The sequence below is a fragment of the Mirounga leonina genome, unplaced genomic scaffold (assembly GCF_011800145.1).
Source record: "Mirounga leonina isolate KUSES-001 unplaced genomic scaffold, KU_Mleo_1.0 Mir_180, whole genome shotgun sequence".
Classification (NCBI taxonomy): domain Eukaryota; kingdom Metazoa; phylum Chordata; class Mammalia; order Carnivora; family Phocidae; genus Mirounga; species Mirounga leonina.
Window position 1 is genome coordinate 16,863,203 of NW_023270469.1, and position 14,184 is coordinate 16,877,386.

A 14,184-nucleotide genomic window follows, 5' to 3' on the forward strand; every position below is an offset into this window, starting at 1 on the left:
TATGCTGATAAATAAGCAGAGAGTTATAAAAGCCATCTGTAGTTTTTGGAAAAGTACGTTTCAAAACAATATTATAGTCTTTGAAGTATATACCATTCTGTTTTCCCACAAAATGACCCCTTGAGTCACAGGCAGAACACTGGGCTGGATGAGCTAAGGCCAAATTTTCCATTGGCCTTTTTATGCTCTGAAAAGGCTGTGCATGTCAAAAAAAAAAAAAAGGTTCAATTTTGATTAGGAAGTGTTAAGTCCCCACATACGAACAGCCTCCCTTACTATCAACATCACTCACTAGATGGTACTTTTTTTTTTCTACCAAGAATGAGCCTACACTGACACATCATAATCACCTGAAGTCCATAGTTTACTTTAGGGGTCACTCTTGGTGTTGTACATTGTATAGGTTTGGACAAATGTGTAACGACATATATCCATCATTATAATATACAGAGTATTTTCAATGCCCTAAAAATCCTCTTTGCTCTGTTTATTCATCCCCTCCCCCTCCTCCTAGCAACCACTTATCTGTATACCTTTTACTTCCTTTTCTTAACTTAGTGCATTAGCAAGGATTGCTGGTATGATGTTGAAAAGAAGTGGCAAGAGGGGACAGGACATCCTTGCCTTATTCCTGATCTCAATGGGAAAGCTTCGTGTTTGTCACTATTAAGCATGATATTGGCAATAGATTTTTTGTAGATCGTCTTTATCAAGTTGAGAATGTTCCCCTCTATTCCTAGTTTATTTTTTTTAAAGATTTTATTTATTTATTTGAGAGAGAGAGAATGAGAGAGAGAGAACACATGAGAGGGGGAGGGTCAGAGGGAGAAGCAGACTCCCTGCTGAGCAGGGAGCCGATGCGGGACTCGATCCAGGGACTCCAGGATCATGACCTGAGCCGAAGGCAGTTGCTTAACCAACTGAGCCACCCAGGCGCCCCCTAGTTTACTTTTTTTAATCATGAACGGGTGTTGGATTTTGTCAAATGACTTTTCTGCATCTCTTGATAGATTCATATGATTTTTCTTGTTGAGCTTGTTGATGGGATGGATTACATAACTGATTTTCGAATATTGAACCAGCCTTGCATATCTGGGATCAATCCCACTTGCTCATGGTGTATAATTCTTTTTATACTTTTTTGGATTTGATTTGCTAATATTTTGTTGAGGACTTTGCATATATATTCATAAGAGATATTGGTCTACAGTTTTCTTATAATGTCTTTGTCTGGTGTTGGTATTAGGGTAATGCTAGCCTCACAGAATGAGTTAGAAAGTATTCCCTCTGCTTCTATCCTCTGAAAGAGACTGTACGGAATTTCTTCCTTAAATGTTTGGTAGAATTCACCAATGAACCCATCCAGGCCTGGTGCTTTCTTTTGGAAGACCTTACACTTTCCACAAAAAGTAACTCAAATGGATCTTAGATCTAAATGTAAAATGCAAAAGTATAAAACTTCAGAAGACATCGTAAGAAAAAATTGAGGTCATCTAAAAAGATACAACACCAAAAGCATGATTCATGGAAAAAAAATTGGTAAGTTGTACTTTCTAAGTTAAAAACTTCTGCTTTGAAAGACACTGTAAAAGAATGAAAAGACAAGCCACAGAATAGGAGAAAATATATGAAAAACACATATTTGATAAAGGACTAATATCCAAAATATACAAAGAACTCTTAAAACTCAACAATAAGAAAACAAAAAACCCAGTTAAAAGATGGGGGGAGAAAAAGGGCAAAAGACTCACTTCTTGGTATATATCCCAAAGAATTGAAATTAGATTCTTGAGATATTTTACATCTATGTTCATAGCAGCATTATCCACAATAGCCAAGAGGTAGAACCAACTTAAATGTCTACTGGCAGAATGAATGACTAAAGAAAATATGGTATATACATTCAACAAATTATTATTCAGTCTTAAAAAGAAGGAAATCTTGTTATACATGCCAACACACATGAACCTTTTAGACATTATACTAAGTGAAATAAGCCAGTCACAAAAAGAGAAATACTGCCTGACTCTACTAATATTAGCTACCTACAGACCAACTCTTAGAAACAGAAAGTACAATGGTAAGTTGAAGCCAGTAAGTCATATCAGCGACTGTGCATCTCAGGGTTTTAATGAAATGCTTACATGAACACTTCATTTAACTCCTGATTGACTGGAGAAGGGACCATTATTTCTGATAAATGTTGTACCTGGGGATTTGCAAGTCTAATCTGTTCTAAAAGCTTTTATTTTTAGGCTGTGAAAATTATGATAAAAATGAGACATAATTGGGGTGCTTGGCTGGCTCAGTCAGTAGAGCATGTGATTCGACCTCAGGGATTTAAGTTCAAGTCCCCTGCTGGGTGTAGAGATTACTTAAAAATAAAATCTTTTTTTTTTTTTTTAAGATTTTATTTATTTTTTTGACAGAGAGCACAAGCAGGGGAGTGGCAGGCAGCAGGAGAGGGAGAAGCAGGCTCCCCACTGAGCAGAGGGCCCGCCGTGAGGCTTGATGCCAGGACCCCGGGATCATGACCTGAGCTGAAGGCAGACACCCAACTGACTGAGCCACCCAGGTGCCCTTAAAAATACAATCTTAAAAAAAAAAAAGAATGAAACATATTAGTTTCTGTTCCTAAAGTAAATAGCCAGTGAAAACTGATTTCCTAACCTTTGGAACTACTTGACTACAACTTTTGACTCCCATTAACTTGAGATGTAACTATATTAACAAAACAAAAATGATGTGCCATCTTTTTACTTTGAAAAGTGAGTTCCAACTCATTTGGGGGGGGTAGGTAGTGATGCTCCTGAAATATTTTTAGATGTAACAAAATGAGAGCTTGAATTAATCATTTTGGGGAAAGGGTTCAAATCAAGTATGAGACAGCAATGACACAAAGTACAGAAGAGAAAAACCACTGAGAAACAATTAGCAAAAAACCTTAGAGTTTCTATTATACACTGTATATACTCTGCCCCATGAGATGGTCCTAAGAATAGAGTTTCAAGGACAAAGAAAAGAAATATAACATTCATGAACTAAAAACTATTTTCATAGGAAAAGAGCAGAATACTGTCTATGAAAGTAGTAAGTGTTAACAAAATATATATATATATTTTAAGATTTTATTTATTTGACAGACAGAGACACAGCGAGAGAGGGAACACAAGCAGGGGGAGTGGGAAAGGGAGAAGCAGGCTTCCCACTGAGCAGGGAGCCCGATGTGGGACTCGATCCCAGGACCCTGGGACCATGACCCAAGCCGAAGGCAGACGCTTAATGACTGAGCCACCCAGGTGCCCAACAAAATATATTTCAAAAATCCCTTCAACTGGGGCGCCTGGGTGGCTCAGTCATTAAGCGCCTGCCTTCGGCTCGGGTCATGGTCCCAGGGTCCTGGGATCGAGTCCCACATCGGGCTCCCTGCTCAGTGGGAAGCCTGCTTCTCCCTCTCTCACTCCCCCATCCTTGTGTTCCCTCTCTCGCTGTGTCTCTCTCTGTCAAATAAATAAATAAAATCTTTAAAAAAAAAAAAAATCCCTTCAACTAACAGTGAAAAGCTTCCCACAAAGAAAATCTGAAGCCCAGATGGTTTGCTGGTGAATTCCACCAATTATTACAAAAAATAATTAATGCCAATTCTTCATAAATTCTTCAAAAAAGCATAAGTGGGAATACTTCCTAACTCATTCTATGATGCCAGTAATACCCCAAAACCAAAACAAAAGACATCTAAAAAAAAAAGAAAACTACGGACCAATATCACTTATGAGTGTAAGACACAAAAATCCTCATCAAAATATTAGTAAACTGAATCTAGTATGACCAAATAGGACTCATCCTAAAAGTGCAAGGTTGGGGGCGCCTGGGTGGCTCAGTTGGTTAAGCGACTGCCTTCAGCTCAGGTCATGATCCTGGAGTCCCAGGATCGAGTCCCACATCGGGCTCCCTGCTTGGCAGGGAGTCTGCTTCTCCCTCTGAACCTCTCCCCTCTCGTGCTCTCTCACTCTCTCTCTCTCAAATAAATAAATAAAATCTTTTAAAAAATAAATAAAAATAAATAAAAGTGCAAGGTTGAACATCCGAAAATTAATATGGTAATACACCATATAAACAGGTAAAGGACAAACCCACATGATCATTGTATTAGACATGGAAAAAGCATTTGACAAATTCCATACCCTTTCATGAGGAAAACATCTCTTACAAACATGGAAGAGAAGGGAACTTCTTCAACCTGATAAAGGTATCTATGAAAAACCCATACCTAACATCATGCTTAATGGTAAAAGACTGAATGCTTTCCCCTTAAGATCAGGAAAAAGACAAGGATGTCTGTTTATGCCACTTCTATTTAATATTGTACTGGAGATTTTAGCCAGAGCAATTAGGCCAGAAAATGAAATAAAAGGTATCCAGAAAAGAAAGTAGTACAACTACCTTTTATTTGAAGATGACATGATCTTGTACATAGAAGTCCTAAGGAATCCACTAAAAACCTACTAGACTAATAAACGAGTCAAGCAAGAATGCAGATCAAGATATAAAAATCAATGTATTGGGGCACCTGGGTAGCTCATTCGGTTAAGTGTCTGACTCTTGATTTCGGCTCAGGTCATGATCTCAGGGTCGTGAGATGGAGCCCCGCCTTGGGCTCCATGCTGAGCATAAAGCCTGCTTAAGATTCTCTCTCTCCCTCTCCCTCTGCCCCCCCCAAAAAAATCAATGTATTGACTGTATATAGTAGGAGTGAAGACTCTAAAAAGGAAATTAAGAAAAAAAATCCATTTGCAATAGATCAAAATGAAAAAATACTTAGGAATAAATTTAGCAAAAGAAGTATAAAACTTACACTAAGAAAACTACAAAACATTGCTGAAATAAATTAAAGACCTAAGTAAATAAAAAGATACCCTGTATCATGGACCAGAAGACAGTATTTTTAAGATGGCAAAATTCCCTAAATTGATCTACAGATTCAAGGCAATCTCTACCAAATTTCATCTTTTTTTTTTTCCGAGAAATTGACAAGCTGATCCTAACATCCATGTGAAAATGCAAGGGACTCACAATCACTGAAATAATTTTGAAAAACAACAAAGTTGGAGGATTCACACTTAAAACTTACCACAAAGGTATAAAATTGAGAGCCCAGAAAAAAACCCTCACAGTTATGATCAATTGATTTTTGCCAAGAGAGTTTAATGGAGAAAGAATAGTCTTTTTAACAAATGGTACTGTGATAACTGAATATTCCCAAGCAAAAGAATAATATTTGATCACTACTCCACACTATACAAAAATTGACTCTTTATGGATAAAAGAATGAGTGTGAGAGCTAAAACTATAAAACTTTTTTTAAAAATATTATTTATTTATTTATTTGACACAGAGAGAGAGAGAGAGAGAGAGCACAAGCAGGGGAAGTGGCAGGCAGAGGGAGAAGCAGGCTTCCCGCGGAGCAGGGAGCCCGATGCAGGGCTCAATCCCAGGACCCTGGGATCATGACCTGAGCCGAAGGCAGTCGCTTAACTGACTGAGCCACCCAGGCACCCCTTAAAACTATAAAACTTTTAGAAGAGCACACAGGAGTAAATTTTTGTGACCTTGGATTAGGGAAAGCCTTCTTAGATATAAAACAAAAGTGCAAGAGAAGACTGATAAATTGGACTTCATCAAAATTAAAAACTTCTGTGCTTCCAATGACACTGTCAAGAAAGTGAAAAGACAACTCACAGAACAGGAAAAATATTTGCAAATCATATATTTGATAAGCTATTTGTCTATAGAATATATAAAGAACTCTTACAATTCAATAATAAAAAGGCAACCCAATTAGAGGATCAAGGATTTGAATAGATATTGCTCCAAAGAAAACACACAAATGGCCAGTAAGTACATGAAAAGTGCTCAACATCATTAGCTATTAGGGAAATAAAACTTAAAACCATGAGGATGTGGGGGTGCCTGGGTGGCTCAGTCAGTTAGGTGTCTGCCTTCAGCTCAGGTCATGATCTTGGGGTCCTGGGATCGAGCCCCATGTCAGGCTCCCTGCTCCACGGGAAGCCTGCTTCTCCCTCTCCCTCTGCTGTGCCCCCTGCCTATGCTCTCCTGCTCTATCTCTGTCAAATAAATAAATAAAATCTTAAAAAAAAATAAAGTTAAAAAAACAAACAAATATGAGGATGGAGAGAAAATGGAAAACTCACACCGGGCTGGTGAGAATTTCAAATGATAGAGTGCCTATATTAAACAGCCTGGTACTTTCTCAAAAAAATGTTAAACATAGAGCTCCATATGATCCAGCAATCTATTCCTAGCTATATATGCCCCCAAACCAACATATGTTCACATAAAAACTTGTATATGAATATTACAGCAGCATTATTCGTAAGAGTCAAAAAGTGTAAATAAGCCAAATGGCCATCAACTGATAAATGTGGTATATCCATACAATGGAAGATTATTCAGCCATAAAAAGAAATGAAACAGAGACACATGCTACAATATGGATCAACCTTGAAAACAGTATGCTATGGGAAAGAAACCAGACGTAAAAGGCTACATATGATTCCATTTATATGAAATGTCCAGAATAGGCAAATCTATAGAGACAGAATTAGATTCCTGGTTCCTAAGGGCTGGTGGAGGGGAAAACGAGAAGTGACTGCCAATGGGTAAGGATTTCCTTTTTAGGGTGATGAAAGTGTCCTAACATTGATTATAGTGATGGTCACACAACTCTAGGAACATACTAAAAACCATTAAATACTATACTTTGGGTGAATTGTATGGTATATGAGTTATCTCAGTAAAGCTGCTAAAAAAATAACAGCGAAGGGGTGCCTGGATGGCTCAGTCAGTTGAGCACTGGACTCTCGATTTTGGCTCAGGTCATGATCTCAGGGTTGTGGGATTGAGCCCCGCGCTGGGCTCCGTGCTCCGCTGGGAGTCTGCTTGTCTCTCTCTCCTTCTGTCCCTCCCCCATGCTCTCTCTTGCTCTTTAAATTAATAAATCTTCAAAAAAAAGAACACAGGAGATAGAATTCATCAATCTTTTACTAAGCTAGATATAGAGAGATCAGCAAAAAATACAAAACAATGCCACTCTTCACATTAATTTTTTCTTATTTGGGAAAACATTATTTTAATACAAATAAGTTATTAATATTGAGACACGATAGGTTTTTTTACTTTTATTTTTAAATTAATATTTTTTAAATTTCTCAGTTTTAATTTCTAATTATAGTAAATATCAATCAGTATAACCCAGATAAGGAAAAGCAATTTTGTGTTTTCATTAATTTTTAAGAGTATATAAAGGTCCTCAGACCAGAAAGTTGGCAGACGACTAGTTTAGTGCTTTTCAACTGGCTATACATTTGAATCATCTGGATAAGTTTTTATTAATAAGAGTAAGATTGCCTGGGCCCCACCCTAGACCGTTAAATCTGAATTTTTGAGGATCTGAGCCAGACATAAGTAATTTTTTAAATCTATGCACCAGGTAATTCTAGTGCATATACAGGGTTGAGAACTAATGTGATTAACTTGGCTAAACCAGTTGATAGATTAGAAGAAATTACCTTTTTCTTTTTTTTAAAGATTTTATTTATTTATTCATGACAGACAGAGAGAGAGAGAGAGAGGCAGAGGGAGAAGCAGGCTCCCAAGGAGCAGGGAGCCCGATGTGGGACTCGATCCCAGGACCCTGAGATCATGACCTGAGCCGAAGGCAGATGCTCAACCATCTGAGCCACCCAGGCGCCCGAAATTACCTTTTTCTTGAAAGACACACTGTTGCCTTTTAACTGAACCAATAGTGGCTTTCTGACAACTAAAGGAAATGTAAAGGAGCATCCATTTGCCCTTAGAAGTCCTTTTGCTCGGTATGCCTGGGTGGCTCAGTCGGTTAAGCATCTGCCTCTGGCTCAGGTCATGATCCCAGGGTCCTGGGATGGAGCCCCACATCTGGCTCCTTGCTCAGTGGGGAGCCTGCTTCTCCCTCTCCTCCTCTGCTGCTCCCCCCTGCTTGTGCATTCTGACAAATAAATAAAATCTTAAAAAATAAAAAAAGTCCTTTTGCTCAAATTACCATTAGAGTGAAGGATGGAACCAGCAAATTTTTTAGAAAAATATTATATGGCCTACAACGAAGCTAAGAACAAGCCTTTTTTTTTTTTTTTTTTTAAGAACAAGCCATTTTATTTATTGCTCTTTAAGGTACAATCCTCATCCAAATTTTCAAAAGTCCTATATGAAAAACATTGTCTGAGAGTGATTTTTTTAAAAGATTTTATTTATTTGAGAGAAAGAGAGTGAGTGAGAGGGAACACAAGGGGGGGGTGGGGTGGATGGGGGGAGAGGCAGAGGGAGAAGCAAACTCCCCTCTGAGCAGGGAGCCCCATGCAGGGCTGGATCCCAGGATGCTGGGATCATGACCTGAGCCAAAGGCAAACGCTGAATCTTAACCTTAACCGACTGAGCCACACAGGCACCCAACAGTGCTGTTTTTTAAACTGCTGCTTCTACACTGGAGCTCCTTGGGCGGTTTCTTGTGCTGTCTCTTTAAAGGGTGGGGACTCAGCTTCCTAACGCCCTTGGGGCTCTCCAGAGCTAAGCCCACTGATTTTTAAAATTTTAGGCTTTAAGTCCCACTGGCTGTAAGAACTCAGGAAGTTCAGCCCCTCTCCCTTTCAAAGGCAAATGTTACGGGGATTTGTCTTCCCTATGCAGGCTTCCTGATGTGATAGTCTGTTTCTTGCCCTGTGGCTGCACCTGTAACTAAAGTTATTAAAAAATTAATGTCAAGAGTGGCATTGTTTTCCATTTTTTGCTAATCTCTATATATCCAGCTTAATAATAACTAGCTTTCCCGACCATGTCTCTGCCCTTCCTACCCTCTTCAATGCAACCTCTTCTCCGCCTTTAGTTGTGTTTGTTCTGCCAGCCTTTGGGTGTTTTCTGGATTATTTATGCTGATGTATTATCCAATTGTATGTTTCTGTGGGATGAGGTGAGCTTAGGGTCCTTCTACGCCACCATCTTCCCAGCCTCTCTCCACAAGTTGTTTTTTCAAGTAAAAAATGGTGGTCCACAAAAAATCACAGCTAGTTCAACTAGCAAGTCAACCACACATGTGTTTTTGAGACAACCATCATACTTCAGTATGCAGCCGAAGTGCTTTTTTGAGTACTTCCCACCTCATTTTATGGAATATTAAGAAGATGAGTACTCAAGGGTTAAGATGAAATAAAACTAAGTTTTTACTGCTCCAACAAAGACATTTTGAGGTGAAAGTGGCATCCCCACCCCCACCACCCCCCGCAAGTCCATACAGTTTGGTATGGAATCAACTACCTTGATTCATGCTAAGGCACCAGCAATTTTACCAACCCTCAGTACAAATGTCAACAGGGAAAAAGCAAGTAACATCTTAGTATTACTAAGAAAATAGTTTGGAACTCAAAGACCCCCTGAAGAGGGGATCCTTAGAGGTCCATGAAGTGTGCTTTGAGAACTGCCTCACTCAGCTGATTCCTATAGAACCAACATGCCAATTAATCATGAGTTATCTCAGCAAGAGTTAAGTTTCAAAATTATTCCCCATATGATCCAAGTAAGACAGCATGGGCAAAGTGACAGGGTGGATTCTACCATATTCAGTTTGATTGCTAATCCCATGTCAGACATTAAAAAATATGAAGTCTGGGAGAATTTTTCCTACAGGTTTTGATTATGAAATATTTGGCAAAGGAAATCTAATTCAAACCAGGTGCTGGACTCTTGCTGAGCAGCAGTCGGTTAGAACACACTGCCAAAAGGACCCCTTTAGTGGGGAGGCCAGATGAGCTCATGCAAAGGCGTTTTTAGCAGCTTTTGCCCCCTAAATCCCATAAGCACACCACCACTCAATTTTCCACATCTTTTTCTCTTCCAAAGAAAGTTTATAGGAAAAGACTACAAAATGCACATCCTGCAAAATTCATAGCACCTTTAAAACCAATGGGTTTTTCTACCTGTATCATGTATCTGGCCTTAATCTTAAGAAATATGTAAAATAAAAATTTTAAAAATCAAATAAAAATCTTCTTCATTTATCACATATTTTACTCAAATTCCTCACCAGCGTGAAAATACCAACTATTAAGTGTACACACACACATATCTTGGTTTCTAAGAATCTGTAAATGTGCAAACCAATAAAGGATGTTAATTTATATTACCCTAACAACATTCTTTGATTTTCAAACTACAATTAATTCTTATTTTATTAGGGGCTACCTACTTTTGTGGATAATCAAAGTCCTTGATTTCTTTTCCTTCCCTATGTGTTTATACTATCTTCTTTTTTTCTTTGTCTCGTCTATTCATAAGAATATGTTCCAAAGTATTAGAAGTAGAATTAATGAAAGTGAATACGCAGCCCTTTCTCATTACTCATAAATCTCAACTCCTCTCTTTCCCCCACACCAAAAAGACATAAACATACCACTTTTTGGCCTTGCTGCTCTCTCCGTGGCATACCTCCTGGTCTGGTTCCATCCTTTGGTTTCTCCCCGTGGCCAAACTCTACCCGCTACGGGAGGCAAAGGATGATTAAGCCCCACTTAGTTCTATCTTGCAGTGATTTCAACCAATTCCATCTCGCTGACACGGCCACATGGAAAAAATAAACCTCTCATCTGCCTGTCATCTTTGCTCCTAATCTACGGGTACTTCCTGAACAAGGAGTAAAGAATCCTTGCTGCAACATGAATTAAACTTATTAAGAAACAACATGTTCAGAGAGCTACAGGCTCCACCCATTTAATTTATGGCCAAGTTCAATTTGCATGTCTAGGTTGGTCCAAATAATACATTTGAATTCCTCACATTTAACATGAAACTTTCACTATTTATAAAAACTATTGGGTAGAGCCTAAGCTCCTCTTTTAACAATGGCCAAATCAATCCAATTATTTTTTACATAGAATTCCTCTTTGACAGATTTTCACTAAATAATAAATAATAATAATTATATAATTAAAGCAGCTAACACTTACTTATGCACTTACAATGTGTCAGGTACCATTGTAGCATTTTACAAGTATTAACTCATTTGATACTCATACCCACCCTATCTCATTAGGATTCTCTAAACGAATTAAAATTGTACAGCAAAGAAAGACTAAGTAACATGCTGCCAATTACCTACTATAAGTGGCAAAATAGGGACTCAAATGCAGTCTATTAAGGATTGGTCTTAGTTTCTTCTATTAGATATTTGGGGTTTTTTGGGGAAGGGGTTGTTTTAATTAAAACAGCTTTATTGAGATACAATTAGTGGATTTTAACATACTCAGAATTGTACAACCATCACCACATTCAATTTTAGCACACTTTCATTACCCCAAAAAGAAGTCCTATACTCATTTGTCATCACTGTCTATTTTTGTCACAATCCTTGGCAATGACCAACCTACTTTCTATTTCTATAGATTTGCCTATTCTAGACATTTGAAATAAACTAAATCATATAATATGTGGTCTTTTGTGTCTGGCTACTTTCACTTAGTATGTTTTCAAGGTTCATCCATGTTGCAGAGTATATCAGAACACATTCTTTTTTTTTTTTTTTAAAGATTTTATTTATTTATTTGACAGAGAGAGAGCGAGAGCAGGAACACAAGCAGGGGGAGTGGGAGAGGGAGAAGCAGGCTTCCCGCTGAGCAGGGAGCCTGATGTGGGGCTGGATCCCAGGACCCTGGGATCATGACCCGAGCCGAAGGCAGACACTTAATGACTGAGCCACCCAGTCTCCCTCTTTTTTTTTTTTTTTTTAAAGTAAGCTCCATGCCCAGCAAGGAGCCCAACATGGGGCTTGAGCTCATGACCCTGAGATCAAGACCTGAGCTGAGATCAACAGTCAGATGCTTAACCAGTGAGCCACCCAGGTGTTCCTCATGTAAAAGTTTTTGTGTGGACATAGTTTTCATTTCTTTTGGGTATACAACCTAGGAGTGGAATTGGTAGGTCGTATGGTGACTCTATGTCTAGCCTTGTGAGGAACTGCCAGACTGTTTTCCACATGCACCATTTTACATTCCCATCAGCAGTGTAGGAGGGTTCCATTTTCTCCATTTCCTAGTCTACACTTGTTATTATCTGTCTTTTTAATTATAGCCATCCTTGTGGGTGGGAAGTGGTATCTCATCAATTTGCATTTCCTTCATGGCTAATTATGTTGAGCATCTTTTCATGTTGCTTATTGGCCATTTGTATATCTTCTTTAGACAAATGTTTTTCGGGCGCCTGGGAGGCTCAGTTGGTTAAGCGACTGCCTTCGGCTCAGGTCATGATCCTGGAGTCCCTGGATCGAGTTCCGCATCGGGCTCCCTGCTAGGGAGGGAGTCTGCTTTGCCCTCTGACCCTATCCCCTCTCATGTGTTCTCTCTCATTCTCTCTGTCTCAAATAAATAAATAAATAAAATAAAATCTTAGACAAATGTTTTTCAAAATCCTTTCCCCATTTTTTAATTGGGTAATTTACTTTTTTATTATTGAGTTGTTAACAGTTCTTTATATTTTCTAGATACTAGTCCCAAATTAGATAAATGATTTGCAAATATTTTCTCCTATTCTGTGGGTTGTCTTTTCACTTTCTTGATGGTGACATTTGAAGCATAAAAGTTTTTAATTTTAATGAAGTTCAATTTATTTATTTATTTTCTTGTTGCTTGTGCTTTTGGTGTCCTATCCAAGAAGGTCTGCCTAAGCTAAGGTCACAAAGATATACTCCTGTATTTTCTCCTAAGAGTTTTATAGTTTCAGCTCTTAAATCTTATTTATATCTTTTCCTTATTTGCAAATTAATGCCACACTGATAGTAGACACAGAACCATCCTATTTCCTTCTTTAGTACCAAAGTGCTTTGGTGGTCTAGGCCCCGTCTAGTCAATGGCCAGAAATTATTTGTTTATAGGATTCTACTTTCTAGTATTGAACAAAGGCTCATCTATGGGATGTCACAGATTTCTGCTCCATTTCTCCAGTGGCACACAATTAAGGAAACGTCTAAGGATAAAGCTACCCTCCTTGCATTCTATGATCATATCTAGAGTATAAGCTTCTTCCATAAAATTTAAACTTAAGAGATCTCTTTTGTCATATTCATAAACTCTAAATCTTTGGGAAATACAAATTTAATTGTTGTAATTACAACTACTGAGGTATGTCATGTTTTCATAGGATTCCTGTCATGCTCCCAATGTACGTATGACTGAGAAACTATAATTTAAGTAATAGAATTGAACTCAATTAAAATTTATTGAGGGCCCACTATATGCAAAGCATTATGGGAGTGCTGAGATGACTAAGTCATAGTTCTTGACCTCAAAGAGGTTATAATTTAGTGGGGATTAAAAAAAAATCCAGAGGGGGGGGAAAAAACCAAACCAAACCGGAGAACTGATGATTAAATTCAGTCTTTCTGCAGAACGCTTATATCCTCAAGGAATTAATTAATTCTTAGGCTCAACAAATCCTTTATTTCTATTGTGATCTAGGTGCTCCAGCTCTAAATTACAGAGAAATTCCTAAAAGCTATGTGAAAACTATATTTTATAAAAAAGAATGATATATGTAAGAGAACTTGGAAAGTTGAAGGAAATCCTATATAACGTGAAAGTCTTCCTGTCATTTAAAGAATACTCTTCCTCAAATGACTCTTTGCCAACTCAAAGCAGGAACCCCCATCACCATTCCTACCTCCACCACACCGTTCCCTGGAGGACATACCAGATAGATCCATCATGTAGCTTTTTTTACTACCAAATACTTTTCTGTGGAGCTCCTTTTTTAATGTATAGTTTTTGAGTTCCTTCAAAACCTGATTATTTTTTTAAGCTCAAATAATGCTAAATGTGAAGATGTTTTCTAGTTTCAGACTAGTTTCTAGTTACCTCTTAAGACATCTTGGCCCCGAAATCTATATATCTCTATTCTTTTCCCTTCCAACTTTCCACATCTGGCATGCTAGAAACTTCCTGTTGTTTCAGGTCAAATCGATGTTTATTTGCTGGCATCATAATTATGTGCTCTTATACTAGAAAGAGAATTGAAGAATATTTTGGCTGAGTTGTGTGGTTTATCCACAGTACCACATTCTGGTTTAAGTGATTTCATCACTCAGTCAAAAGG

General features: G+C 38.1%; 1 protein-coding gene across 1 annotated transcript in view; it reads right to left on the reverse strand.

Annotated features, from left to right (window-relative positions):
* Positions 1 to 14,184, reverse strand: part of SNTB2 (syntrophin beta 2) — a 106,469-nt gene that overhangs the window by 17,125 nt on the left and 75,160 nt on the right. The gene's annotated exons all lie outside the window — the stretch shown is intronic.